At 40.3% G+C, this 11,780-nt stretch overlaps 1 non-coding gene across 1 annotated transcript; it reads right to left on the bottom strand.

The window, feature by feature from the left end:
- Window positions 1–8,814: 8,814 nt before the first annotated feature.
- On the bottom strand, window positions 8,815–8,921 carry LOC141604441 (small nucleolar RNA R71). The gene has a single exon (XR_012526141.1). It is a non-coding gene; the product is annotated as a small nucleolar RNA R71 (small nucleolar RNA).
- Between the last annotated feature and the right edge of the window lie 2,859 nt (window positions 8,922–11,780).

The following is an 11,780-nucleotide window of genomic DNA, read 5'->3' as shown; positions in this document are numbered from 1 at the left end:
CCGACTTTGAATTGCTTATCAACTTCTTCTTTGATCTTAAGAGCCCATTCTGTCCTCATTCGACGAAGCTTCTGATTTACGGGTTTGAAACCTGGTTTGATTGGGATTTTGTGCTCTGCGATATCCCTGTCTATCCCTGGCATGTCTTTGTAGGACCAAGCAAAAACGTCCTTGAACTCGTGTAGGAGGTCTATAAAACTGGCCCTTTCGGCGGGGCTCAAGGTCGTCCCTATCCTAATTCTTGGGGTTCTAGTTCGGTTCCCACGTTGATGGGTTCGGTGTTTTCTATGACTGGTCCCCCTTCCCCCTCTTGTAGTATTTCTTTAGCTATGTAGGGAGGTATTTCGATTGAGTCTGGGTCTGGGTCATCCTCATTATCATCGTAAATGCAATGCATTCGAAATAACACAAAGAGTAAGCAGAACCTGATTTATTCATATTAAAATTTGAAAAGAGTTGAAACAAAGAAGCCATCTATTCGGTAGTCAGTGGCGGTAAAGGGACAGCTGTTGGGACATTTCCTGAACTACTGTTACTACTTGATGCTAAGCTAGGAGAAACAAGGGGAGGGGGAGTGACGACAGGAGGAGAATCTCTAGGGACTTCTCTAGACTCCGACTCTGATTCCGACTCTGAGTCTGACTCGAATTCATCATCTTCTGGTTCTCCTTTGAACATTTCTCCTTCTCCAGTGGTGAGCTTGAAGAGTCTTCCTTGGTTGTTCATCCACTTGATCGAAATTCTCCATCCTTTTTGCTGATTCGAACTGGCTTCTGTGATCAATGCGGTAGGGTTGAAGTGATCATCTTGAAGTATCATGGTAATGATCTCGTCCTGCGCGGCTCTAACAAATCGATCTTCTCCGAATAGTAAGCTAACATCTTGTTCGTCTAAGCAAGGTGCTTGACGAGTCTTTACGGTAGGAAGCGTTTCCGTAGGAATAAAGTAGCAATCATGAAAGATCTCGATTCCAGCTAGTTACTTTCCTATGTAGTGCCAAGGCTCGGGAAACCCGTGAAAGCATTCTTGACTCCCCTCTCTAAAGAAGTATCCATTTAGGGTAGGGAGATAGGGTCGCATTTGGATTCCCACGCTCTTGCGGTTTTGGAATTGAGTGAGCATTTCTAGAGCTTCTTTCTTGGTGGGTTGTCCTAATACTAGTGGTATCCTTTGTGAGTTACCTTCTTTGTAAGGTGCAAAGGTATTTCTTTGGACAGGATTAAATGGCATTCTCGGGAAGTATCCCTGAGATTTGAGCACGTGGTTGACCACTAATTTAGAGTAGGGATCGAAGTACAAAGGTGCCAACTCACTCTCTACAAGGTTTATGCTATGGAAGCCCCCAAGTTCATATACTGGATCTGCAATTACTTGGTTGCTTGACCTCTTTTCTATTACCGCCTTGATGGGTGACGAAGTGATCGTCACCACTTTACCATCTAGTGGGATCTTGATTTTCTGGTGGAGCGTGGATGTTACCGCTTTGGAAGCGTGAATCCAAGGTCTTCCCAGAAGTATGTTGAAGGATGCTTCGATGTCCACTATTTGGATGTTAACCTTTCGCTCGATAGGCTCTGTGGCTATGGTAAGGTTAACTAGTCCTACCACTTTTCGTCGTGTACAATTATATGCGCGAACACCTTGATTGGTAGGGGTCCAATCCGACTCTTTCATGCCTAATTTGTATGCTGTTTTCAATGGTATGACGTTGACTGCTGAGCCATCATCTACCAAAGTCATTGGCACATTTTTCTTTAAGCAAATGACAGTAATGTATAGAGCCAAGTTGTGACTAGCGCTGAAAGGTGACAAATCTTCATCCGAGAAAGTAACTGGGTTACTTAGCTTAGTTGAATCTTGGAAGACCAAGTTGACTACGTCATCAGGTGTGGAGTCACGTGCCACGTTTAATTTGGCCAAAGCTTGCAATAAAGCTTGGCGATGTGGGAATGAGCTTGCAACTAGTTGCCAGACTGAAAGATCAGCCTTTGTCTTCTGTAGTTGGTTTAGTAAATGGTCAGTAGAGGTATCCTCGCTATCATTTGGCATGACAACGTTGGTATTGGTGATTGGACCATTTACTATGGGACCATTTTGGGAAACATTTTGATATGGACGCCCCGAACGAGTAAGGTGGTCTATATCTTGGTCCTCACTGTTTTGGACTATTTCCTCACTGATTTTGACTAGGTAGTGTTCGGTGAGGTATTCATCTTCATCATCATCGGCCCATACTCCGTTAATAGTAGCAAATTCTCTCAACCTTATGATTTCGGCTTTCAATTGGATGATTTGGTCGATTAGCTCATCAACCACGGCTACCACTTCTTGCATTGTAGCATTCTGAAAGTGGTTTAGTGGTGCACATTCTTTAGGTGTTGCACTTGGATTACGTAGGGTCGCCACTACACTTTCTAGTTCTCAGACTTGTCTATTCACGCTCTTTGCCCATGCGATAAAGTCGGTGATAGTAGGGGAAATGGTGGAGTAGTTCCCTTAATCTTCTATTGCATGGATCTCTTCTTCGACTAGAGAAATGAGGTGTGAACAATCTAGGGTAGATTCTTCACTTGTAATCATCAGAATTCCAAGAGGATTCTTAGTATTGTTAGGCTTACCTCCAGGCGGTATTGGTAGGCGACCGTCTTCAATCATGTCCTGATGTACATGTTTTAACTTGTAACATTTTTCTGTATCGTGTCCCTTACCTCTATGATATTCACAGTACGAATTCTCATCCCAGGACTTGGACTTCTTTTCTGGTTCAGGTGTAGGCCCTATAGGTTGGAGCTTACCCTGTTTCATCAATCTCTTCAGAGCGTTGGAGTATGTATCCCCAATTTTTATGAACTTTCTTTGTGGGTTACTCTTCTTTGATAGTTCGAGAAGGTTAACCTCATCAGTCTTGCTAGTAGAGCCGTAAGAACGACTTGTTGAGCCTTGATATCCACGACCTACCGTTTTGGACAAGAGTCCTTTACGGATGTCATCTTCGATCCTTGTCCCTAGTACAGTTAAGTCCTTGAAGGTTTTTATGTTTTGGTACCTCAAATGATTTACATAAATAGGCTTCAAGTTGTCCACGAATTTTTCCACGAGGGTAGCTTCATCTGGACGCTCGACAAGTTGGGTACTAGTTTTCCTCCACCTACTTAGGAAGTCGGTGAAACTTTCTTTCTCATTTTGGGTAAGAACCTCTAAAGTATGCATATTGACTTGGATCTCAGCATTATCCGCATATTGTTTAGCGAAGTCAATTGCGGCGTCATCCCAAGTGGCGTTCTTATTGTGTTCTAGGGAATAGAACCATTGCTTCGGGATGGTATCAAGAGATGAAGGAAAGATCCTTAAGAACATCTCGGGATTAATGCCTTTGATAGACATGTAAACCTTGAAAGCATGGATATGGTTCAAAGGGTTTTCATGCCCCTTGAAGTTCGGGATATCCGTCATGTTGAAGTTGGTTGGCAATTTGGAACTCACGGGCACATACTTGCGAATGTTTTCCCTATAGATATCATCCCCTTTGAGGTACATCAATTGTTCTTCCAAAAATTGGAGTCGTTTTCAGCTTCAGTCAGACCTACGGGAGGGTTGACTTCTTGTGCTTGTTAGAAATATTAATCCCATTAATTTACATATTCATATATGTGAGAAATTATTTAGTCATAAAATAATTACAAATCTTATGCATGCAAACAAAAATAGACAAGAGAAGAAATCGTCTTTCTTACTATGGAATTTCGGATTAAAGGGCACAAGTAAGATCTCCTTCTTACTTGTTCTTGAGCTTTCTTTAAAGTGGATGAACAAAGGATCCAAAATAGAATCCCTCCCAAATGTGAATACCCAAAGAAATCCCTTAATAACTAATATTATTTTTACTAGAAATAATACTAATCTTACTAAAATTGACCCAAAATATTTATCTTGGTCTCTTGCAATTTCGGTCAAGAGGAAGGAATTTTTTTTTGGAGATTTTATCTCTCTAATTTTTCATAAGATGTAGAGAGTAGTATATTTCTCACACACTAGAAAATATTGTATGAGGTAATGAGTAATTAAAGAGAAAACATTAGTCTTTCTCTAGTGGGAATACCGGTTGGGGTATGGGTCATGGGGAAGCCAATGCATGGAAAAAATGCTCTTCTCAAAAGCTAGGTATGCATGGCTACTAGCTAGATTTAATTATTGTGTTTTCCACTAAAGATAAAACACAATATAAATCTTATACTCCCTCCCTTATTTCGGTACACCTAAAATAAAATGGGTAGTCCATTTTATTTTGTCACTTGTTAATTTTGTCACATGTAACATATTACATGACATGTCACAATGTAATGTATTTTTAACATATAAAAAATCAACATACTCATAAAATATGTCATTTACAAAATCGACTAGTAATTCGTAATTACTTGTACCAAAACGGTTTATCAAATTATAAATTACAATGTCTTGTATTTATAATAAATTATTCATTCAGTTTCGATTTCAATTGTTTCGTAAACAATAATTTTATCCAAATAATAAAACAATTCGATTACTTAGACCGTATCTAATATAATCGAATTACAATAAGACACGTTAATCTCACTCACAAATCATCCGTCAATTTTAAGCCATTTAATTAACTCGTATCGGCATACGATTAATTAAATAATCAATTAAGGGTATTTCCCTATAGGTATGACCTAAGGGGATCAACTGATCACCACCGTCGCACGACAGTAATGTCAAACTCTAGTCAGCCAATCATTACCGATATATGTTGATCAGTTGACAGTAAGAAAAATTACTTCCCAATTGTATTCTTTATAATGAGACTTAAACATGTGATCAACATGATCAACGGTTGTGATCGCATTATTGTCGGAGGCCACATATTCCAACAATCTCCCACTTGTCCTCGACAAGTGAGCGTCACCAATTCTCTTGTCCTATTACTATCTCCCACTCAATGCAAGGTGTCTTTCGGGTCATACTTGCAAGTGATCATATCGAGAGTGGTTTCCTCGATCTGGAGAATTACTGATTGACCGGAATTATATACCATAGATACCTTCCGAGTGTGGCCACGCATTTCCAGTTCATTACTCCTCGAGTGGCCCTGAGATATTGTTATAACCTTGACAAGGGGTGGACAATTCCTATTGCACTTATTCCCTTCGACTAGCCACAGCCATCATAACCCAAAATATGCCCATTTGACCCCATTTACGAAGGTCGTAGTAACATAAATCAAAGTTAATCTGAAACTGTGCCACCTTAGGCGAACAGTCTTTAGTCAAAAGAATTGACTCATTAGAATACTATAGTAGCTCTCACCACGACCAGGCTATATAAATTTGCCAGAACTCTATAAGCGGTCATTAGCCCGACAAAGTGTTCCTAACAGTCTGCCTATGTGATCGACTAGTCATTCTCATATGACTCTATGGCACTTGAACTTGCCATCAATCGCATCACACTCTAGTCACTTTGAGACGTCACCTCATACAAATGACTATGGGCGATTACTATGTCAACTTAGTTCACTTTAATGGGGTTCAATCTTGTCTCCACAACCCATTTGAATATGACAAAGTATTGGAAAAATAAAAGACAAATGTGATTATGCATATGATCAAATAAAATAACTCTTTTATTTCATATCAAAATCTAACATAAAACTGGCATATGTTTGAGTCCCATGGACGCAACATGTCCATCATGCTTAGCCTGCGATAAAGGCTTGGTGAGCGGATCAGCTATGTTATCATCCGTCCCAACCTTACATATCGCAATTTCCTTTCTTTCAAAGAAATCTCTAATTACATGATATTTTCTAAGTACATGTCTAGATCTATTACTAGACTTTGGCTCTTTAGCTTGGAAGATCGTCCCACTATTATCACAATAGAGAGTGATGGGATCATTGGCGGTAGGTACTACTCTTAGACCTTCCGTGAATTGCCTGATCCATACAGACTTCCTTGGCGACTTTCGATCTTTGCAATGTACTCGACCTTCGTTGTTGAATCCGCATCCAGACTTCCTTGAAGCTTCTCCACTAACAAAGACCACCATTGAGCATGAAAACGAAACCAGCTTGTGATTTCATGTCATCTCTATCTGTTTGGAAACTTGAGTCCGTGTAACCATTAACACGGAGCTCGGTGTCTCCTCCAAACACTAAGATAGAATCCTTAGTTCTTCTCAAGTACTTAAGGATGTTCTTGACGGCTATCCAGTGACTCTCACCTGGATTTCCTTGATATCTAATCGTCATGCTCAAGGCATACGAGACATCATGACGTGTGCATATCATGGCATACATGATTGATCCAACAGCGGAAGCATAAGGGATTGATGTGACCATAATTAGCGCATTTTTAGCCCCCGAATTAGCCTTGTTCCCATGCTTTTTAGTACATATTTAGGTCATTTATTATCTTTAGTTCTTTGTTTTGCATATTCTTTGAGATTTTGATCCCTTGGTAGGAAAGGAGTAAGAATCTTGCATTTTCATGGCAAAACGAGACTAAATTGATCGAATCCAATGACCAAGCATCAAGGAGAGACAAGATTAGAAGGCCTTTGTACATATTATAGTAGATGAGCAATGTTGAGAAAGGATCCTTGAGTCCCCAAGGAAATCCCCAAGGAATTTATGAAGAAAAGGGAAGAAAAGAAGAAGAAATCTTGCTGAGGCACAATCCGTGCGGATTGTCTACAATCCGGCCGTCCTCCACCTGCACAATACGTGCGGTTTCACCACAAGACGCTCGGGTTTACCCACCACAATCCGCCCGGATTGACCTGAATCCGCTCGAGTTCCACTGCCAGAATCCGCCCGTCCCGACTCTAAACCGCTCGGATTCCTCTACAGCGCAATTCCGTCTTCTCCAAGCTACAAAGAAAGAAGACCTTCCTTCGTAAAATATCGGCTCCTCCCTGCTCAATCTAAAAAGTGTAATTACTAGTTTAGCCCTTAGTTAACCCTAATGCATCCCCCTAATTTCCACTATAAATACCCCATTAGTCTAATTAGAAGAGGATGTTCTTCTTATCAATAATTAGAGTAGTTAATATCAATCAAATCTCTCTTTAGTATTGTAATCAACAATTAATCAAGTTCTAATACAAGTTTTATTTCCTTAATCTCTCTTTTGTTCATCCTTTATTTTGGGTAATTGAAGATTATTTAGGTTATTATTGGGAGATTGACAACCTCTCAATCAAGCATCAAGTACTTCTTTTATCTTTGCTTTATTATTGGAATCATTAGTAGGTATAATTCTCTTAATCCCTTTTTAATTATTGCTAATTATTTTTATTTATTCATCATGTTTCATTTTGTTGGTATGATTGACAACCTTGCTAGCATGATCAACATGATAATGAGTGAGTAGTCTCTTAGCTAGGGTTAATGGGTGATTAGGGGAAACCAACATGGGGAATGATTCATGCTTAAATTAATATGCTTTCATGTTTTATTTGCTTGCTTGTTTTGATCTCAACTCATGCACATGTTATGTTTGATGAAATGCTAAGCCTATGAATCCTTGCATTTACTACCATCACCTATCTTTTCAATGAGACTTGTAAGACATAAACCAACTCGAGTCTCATTAGACCATGCATGTTGTTGAGTAGGGAAGATTAAGTCGACTTGTAGGTGTTGTACAATTTAATCGATTCGGCTCCGAGACCCAAACTTTCCTAGGATTGTAAGATATAACCCAACTCAATCCATCACAACAATAATTGCTTGCTTATAATTTGAGAACATGTTTGTATGATCAATTCCCATGATTCCCCTATGATCCCATGACACCCTAGTGCTTTTTATCAATTGTTTACAACCGTTTCAATTCATCTTGCTTGTTTATTTTCATTGCTATTTTAGTTTAGTGACCTTCTACATCAACCCAATTTGTGACACCCCTAAGACACCACTAGTTGCAATAGAAATCTCATTTCTATACCCGTCCCTTGGGATCCGACCTTTACTTGCCTCTTTACTAATTGTAGAGTTGTTTGTGAAGCTATAAATTGTGTTTTGATTCGGACGTGACCCAACGACCACACCTTAAAATTGTGAACACGAAACGGACCGATCAAAAATGGCGCCGTTGCCGGGGACGGTGTTTGCTTGATTTAGATTTCCTTTTATTGTTATTAGTTGTGTCTTTCTTCACCTTGGGGAAGTAAAACTCCTCAAGGTTTGTTCTAATTGTTTTCGAGTTGTTTGATATTTTGCATGTCTAGAAGGTCACAAGGTGATTTGTTACCTTTTGACCGTGAAATTGAAAGAACCTTGACGAACAATAGGAGACTTGTTAGGAGGAATTTGAGAGGTATTAGTGAAGTTGTTCAACCAACTATTGAGTTCATCAACCCTTTCGCAAGAGAAGGAGAGGAGAACCCATTACACAATACCCCACAAAATCAACCTACAATACCTAAATTCTCGTCACATTCCGTACCTACCGAGGAGAACCTACCCAATGGTACTCCCACACCACAACATCTAACCGGAAATTTTATTGCCAAATCCGCCTTTATCCAATTAGTCGAAAGGAGCCAATTTGGGGGGATGCCTAGTGAAGACCCTCATTCTCATATGGAACCTTTTGTGACTATTGTGAGGCGATTTCTCAAACCGGTGTAACTCAAGACCAAATTCGATGGGTCTTATTTCCTTTTTCTCTAATTGGCACCGCAAAACAATGGTTGAAGGGCCTTGACAAGGCCACTCTCGGAATTGATTCTTGGAAGAAGTTGGCTCTAGCTTTCTACAAAAAATTCTACCCACCGGAAAAGACTAACATGCTAAGAGCTCAAATTACGGGTTTTAAGCAAAGGGATGAAGAATCTTTGTATGAAGCTTGGGAGCGGTTCAAGGGAATTTGTCGCTCATGTCCTCACCATGGACTTAGCGAATGGTTCTTGGTACAACAATTTTGGAACGGTTTATATGAAGATTCAAGGAACATTCTCAACATGGGATCAAATGGAATGTTCACCGAAGTTGATGACAATCAAACATGGAACAAGATTGAGGAAATGGCGGTCCATATCTCACAATATAGTAGACCTCGCAAGGCTACTAGAGGAGGAAAGCATGAAGTGGACTCCGTTACTCAATTGGGTGCTCAACTTAGTGCTCATATTGACACAGTCAATTTGAAGTTTGAAAAAGCTATGGCTAGACTTGAAGAAGTCTCACAATCACCAAAGCATCATGTTAATGCCATGACGGCATCCTCATCAATCCCAAGTGGGATATGTGAGAATTGTGGAACTTTGGGACATGACCAAAGTGAATGTAGGGGAACAAATGAACAAGTGAATGCTTTCCAAGCATACAAGAGTGGTACCCCTTATTCCAACTATTACAATGAAAACACCAAATTCCATCCAAATCTCTCATACAAAAGCCAAAATGTTCAAAACCCTTAAACAACATACACTCCACCGCCCATGAGAAACCAAAATCAAAGACCCTTTTACAACCAAAACCAAGGTTACCAAAATCAAAATCCATACAATCACCAAAATGACCAAGGTTTTGATGTTCAAAAAGCGGTCCTCCAAATGCAAAAGAATCAACAAGAGTTTTTCACTCAAATGCAAAAAGATAGTCAAGCAAAGGAAACCACCATCAACAACATCCTAGCTCACACCAAGATGTTGGAAACACAATTGACTCAACTAGCATCTTCAAGCTCACAAAGACAAAAGGGGCAATTACCACCTCAAAGTAATCCCCAAGACATGAAACGTTAGTTAGTGCCATTCACTTGAGAAGTGGTACAAGGTATGAAGCAATCAAGAAGCAAGTTGAGGATGAAGTTGTGGAAGCTAGTGATAAGGAAGAAATTGTGCAAAACTCCAAAGATGGAGAATCATCAAAAGAAGAAAGTTCAAAGAAAAATGAAGACAAGGTCAAGGAGAAGGAGCCCATTGTGATTAGACTTCCTTTTCCAAGTCGTCAAGCCAAGCCCAAATTTGATGACCAACTTGGAAAGTTCATGGAAATTGTGAAGAATTTGGAAGTCTCAATTCCTTTCACGGAATTAATAAATCACGTACCGGCCTATGCGAAATACATGAAAGATATCCTCACAAAGAAGAAGTCGATCCGGAAACTTGAGACTATCGCCTTCACTAAGGTGAGTAGTGCAATACTTCAAGGGAGTTCACCTCCAAAACTAAAGGATCCGGGAAGCTTCTCAATACCGTGTACCATTGGCGACACAACGATCAACAAATCCTTATGTGATCTAGGGGCTAATGTGAGTGTCATGCCGTACTCGGTGAGTAAAAGGTTGGGGATGGGAGAGCTTAAATGCACTAACATCACACTCCAAATGGCCGATAGATCGACGAAGACACCATTAGGGATATGGGAAAATGTCCCCGTACGAATTGGGATGTTTTTCATCCCGGTGGACTTTGTCATTGTTGATATGGAGGAAGATTCCAACATTCCAATCATTCTAGGAAGACCTTTCCTACACACCGCGGGTGCGGTGATTGATGTGAAACATGGTGAGCTCACTCTAGAAGTGGGAGATGAAAGCATAACCTTTAATCTTGACAAGACTATGAGAGCTCCTCGTTTGCATGAACCGTGTTTCATGATTGATCATTATAGCCGAAAGGATGAAAGGAAGAAATCGGAACTCCAATGGAAGAAGAAAATTGAAGATGCTCCATTCAAAGAGCAAGTGAATTGTGACAAAGAGAGCTTGCAAAGCTCTTCAAAATCAATCAAAGAAGAAGAGGATGGCCTCATTGGCCAAGAGAAGAAATTAGAAGAATTGTCTCCGTCAAATCAAGAGATTTTCAATGATCAAGTAGATGAAGTTTGTGGTCTTTGGGACGACGAATTTGAAGGGATTTTTAATCCCTACATTGGTAATGCCATTGATCAAGATCGACAACAAGAGCCAAGGTCTATTGATGACCTCTACCATGATAATGAACAAGCTTTTGATTATTTTTTCAAGGTGTTGAGCAACATCAACAACACCTTGAACATGCCCCCTTGACATCTCATCAAGAATGAGAGTTTGGTGGAGTCCTCCCTAAACCACCGTTTGTAAATATTTCTAACTCCCTAACTCGCACTTCAATTCTTGTATTGCATTTTTGTCATCTTTGGATTTTTATTTACTTTGATCAAGATAATTGTCATGTTTGAGAGAAGTGAGGGAGGGACTAATAATTTCAATTGATGTGTAGTGCTTTAGATTAGTGTGGGGATGGCAATTGCCTAGGCTATCCATGCCTTAGTAGTGCCCCCACAATGAAGAACACAAGATATAAAGAAGAATGGAAGAATGATAAGGGATATGCATTGTACACGGATGGAACTGAATCCGGGTACAAAGGGGTCGAATCCGAGCGAATTCAAGAGAATCCGCCCGTTTTCATGCAATCCGAACGTATTGGGTAGAAGACGCACGTCCCTATGAGCTGAATTTTTGAAAGATTTTTGACTGTAAGAGAATCCGGGCGTCCTGAACAGCAATCCGCTCGTCTCTGAAAATCCGTCTGTCTTGTAAAGAAGACGCCCGTCTTCTCTGCTGAGGAAAACAAGAAAAATTCCTGGAATGAAATCCGTCCGTCTTCTGAAGAATCCGCCCGTCCCGTGTCAGCAAATCCGAGCGTCTTCTCTTAAAGACGCCCGTCTTTAGGCGAGTTTTTCCAACCCAGAAAGTGCAGAATCCGCCCGTCTTGAGCAGAAACCGCACGGATTGCCCCTGCAGTTCGAATTTTTTCGGTCT

The sequence above is a fragment of the Silene latifolia genome, chromosome 9 (genome assembly GCF_048544455.1).
Source record: "Silene latifolia isolate original U9 population chromosome 9, ASM4854445v1, whole genome shotgun sequence".
In the NCBI taxonomy this organism is placed as follows: domain Eukaryota; kingdom Viridiplantae; phylum Streptophyta; class Magnoliopsida; order Caryophyllales; family Caryophyllaceae; genus Silene; species Silene latifolia.
This window is presented reverse-complemented; position numbering and strand designations above follow the sequence as displayed.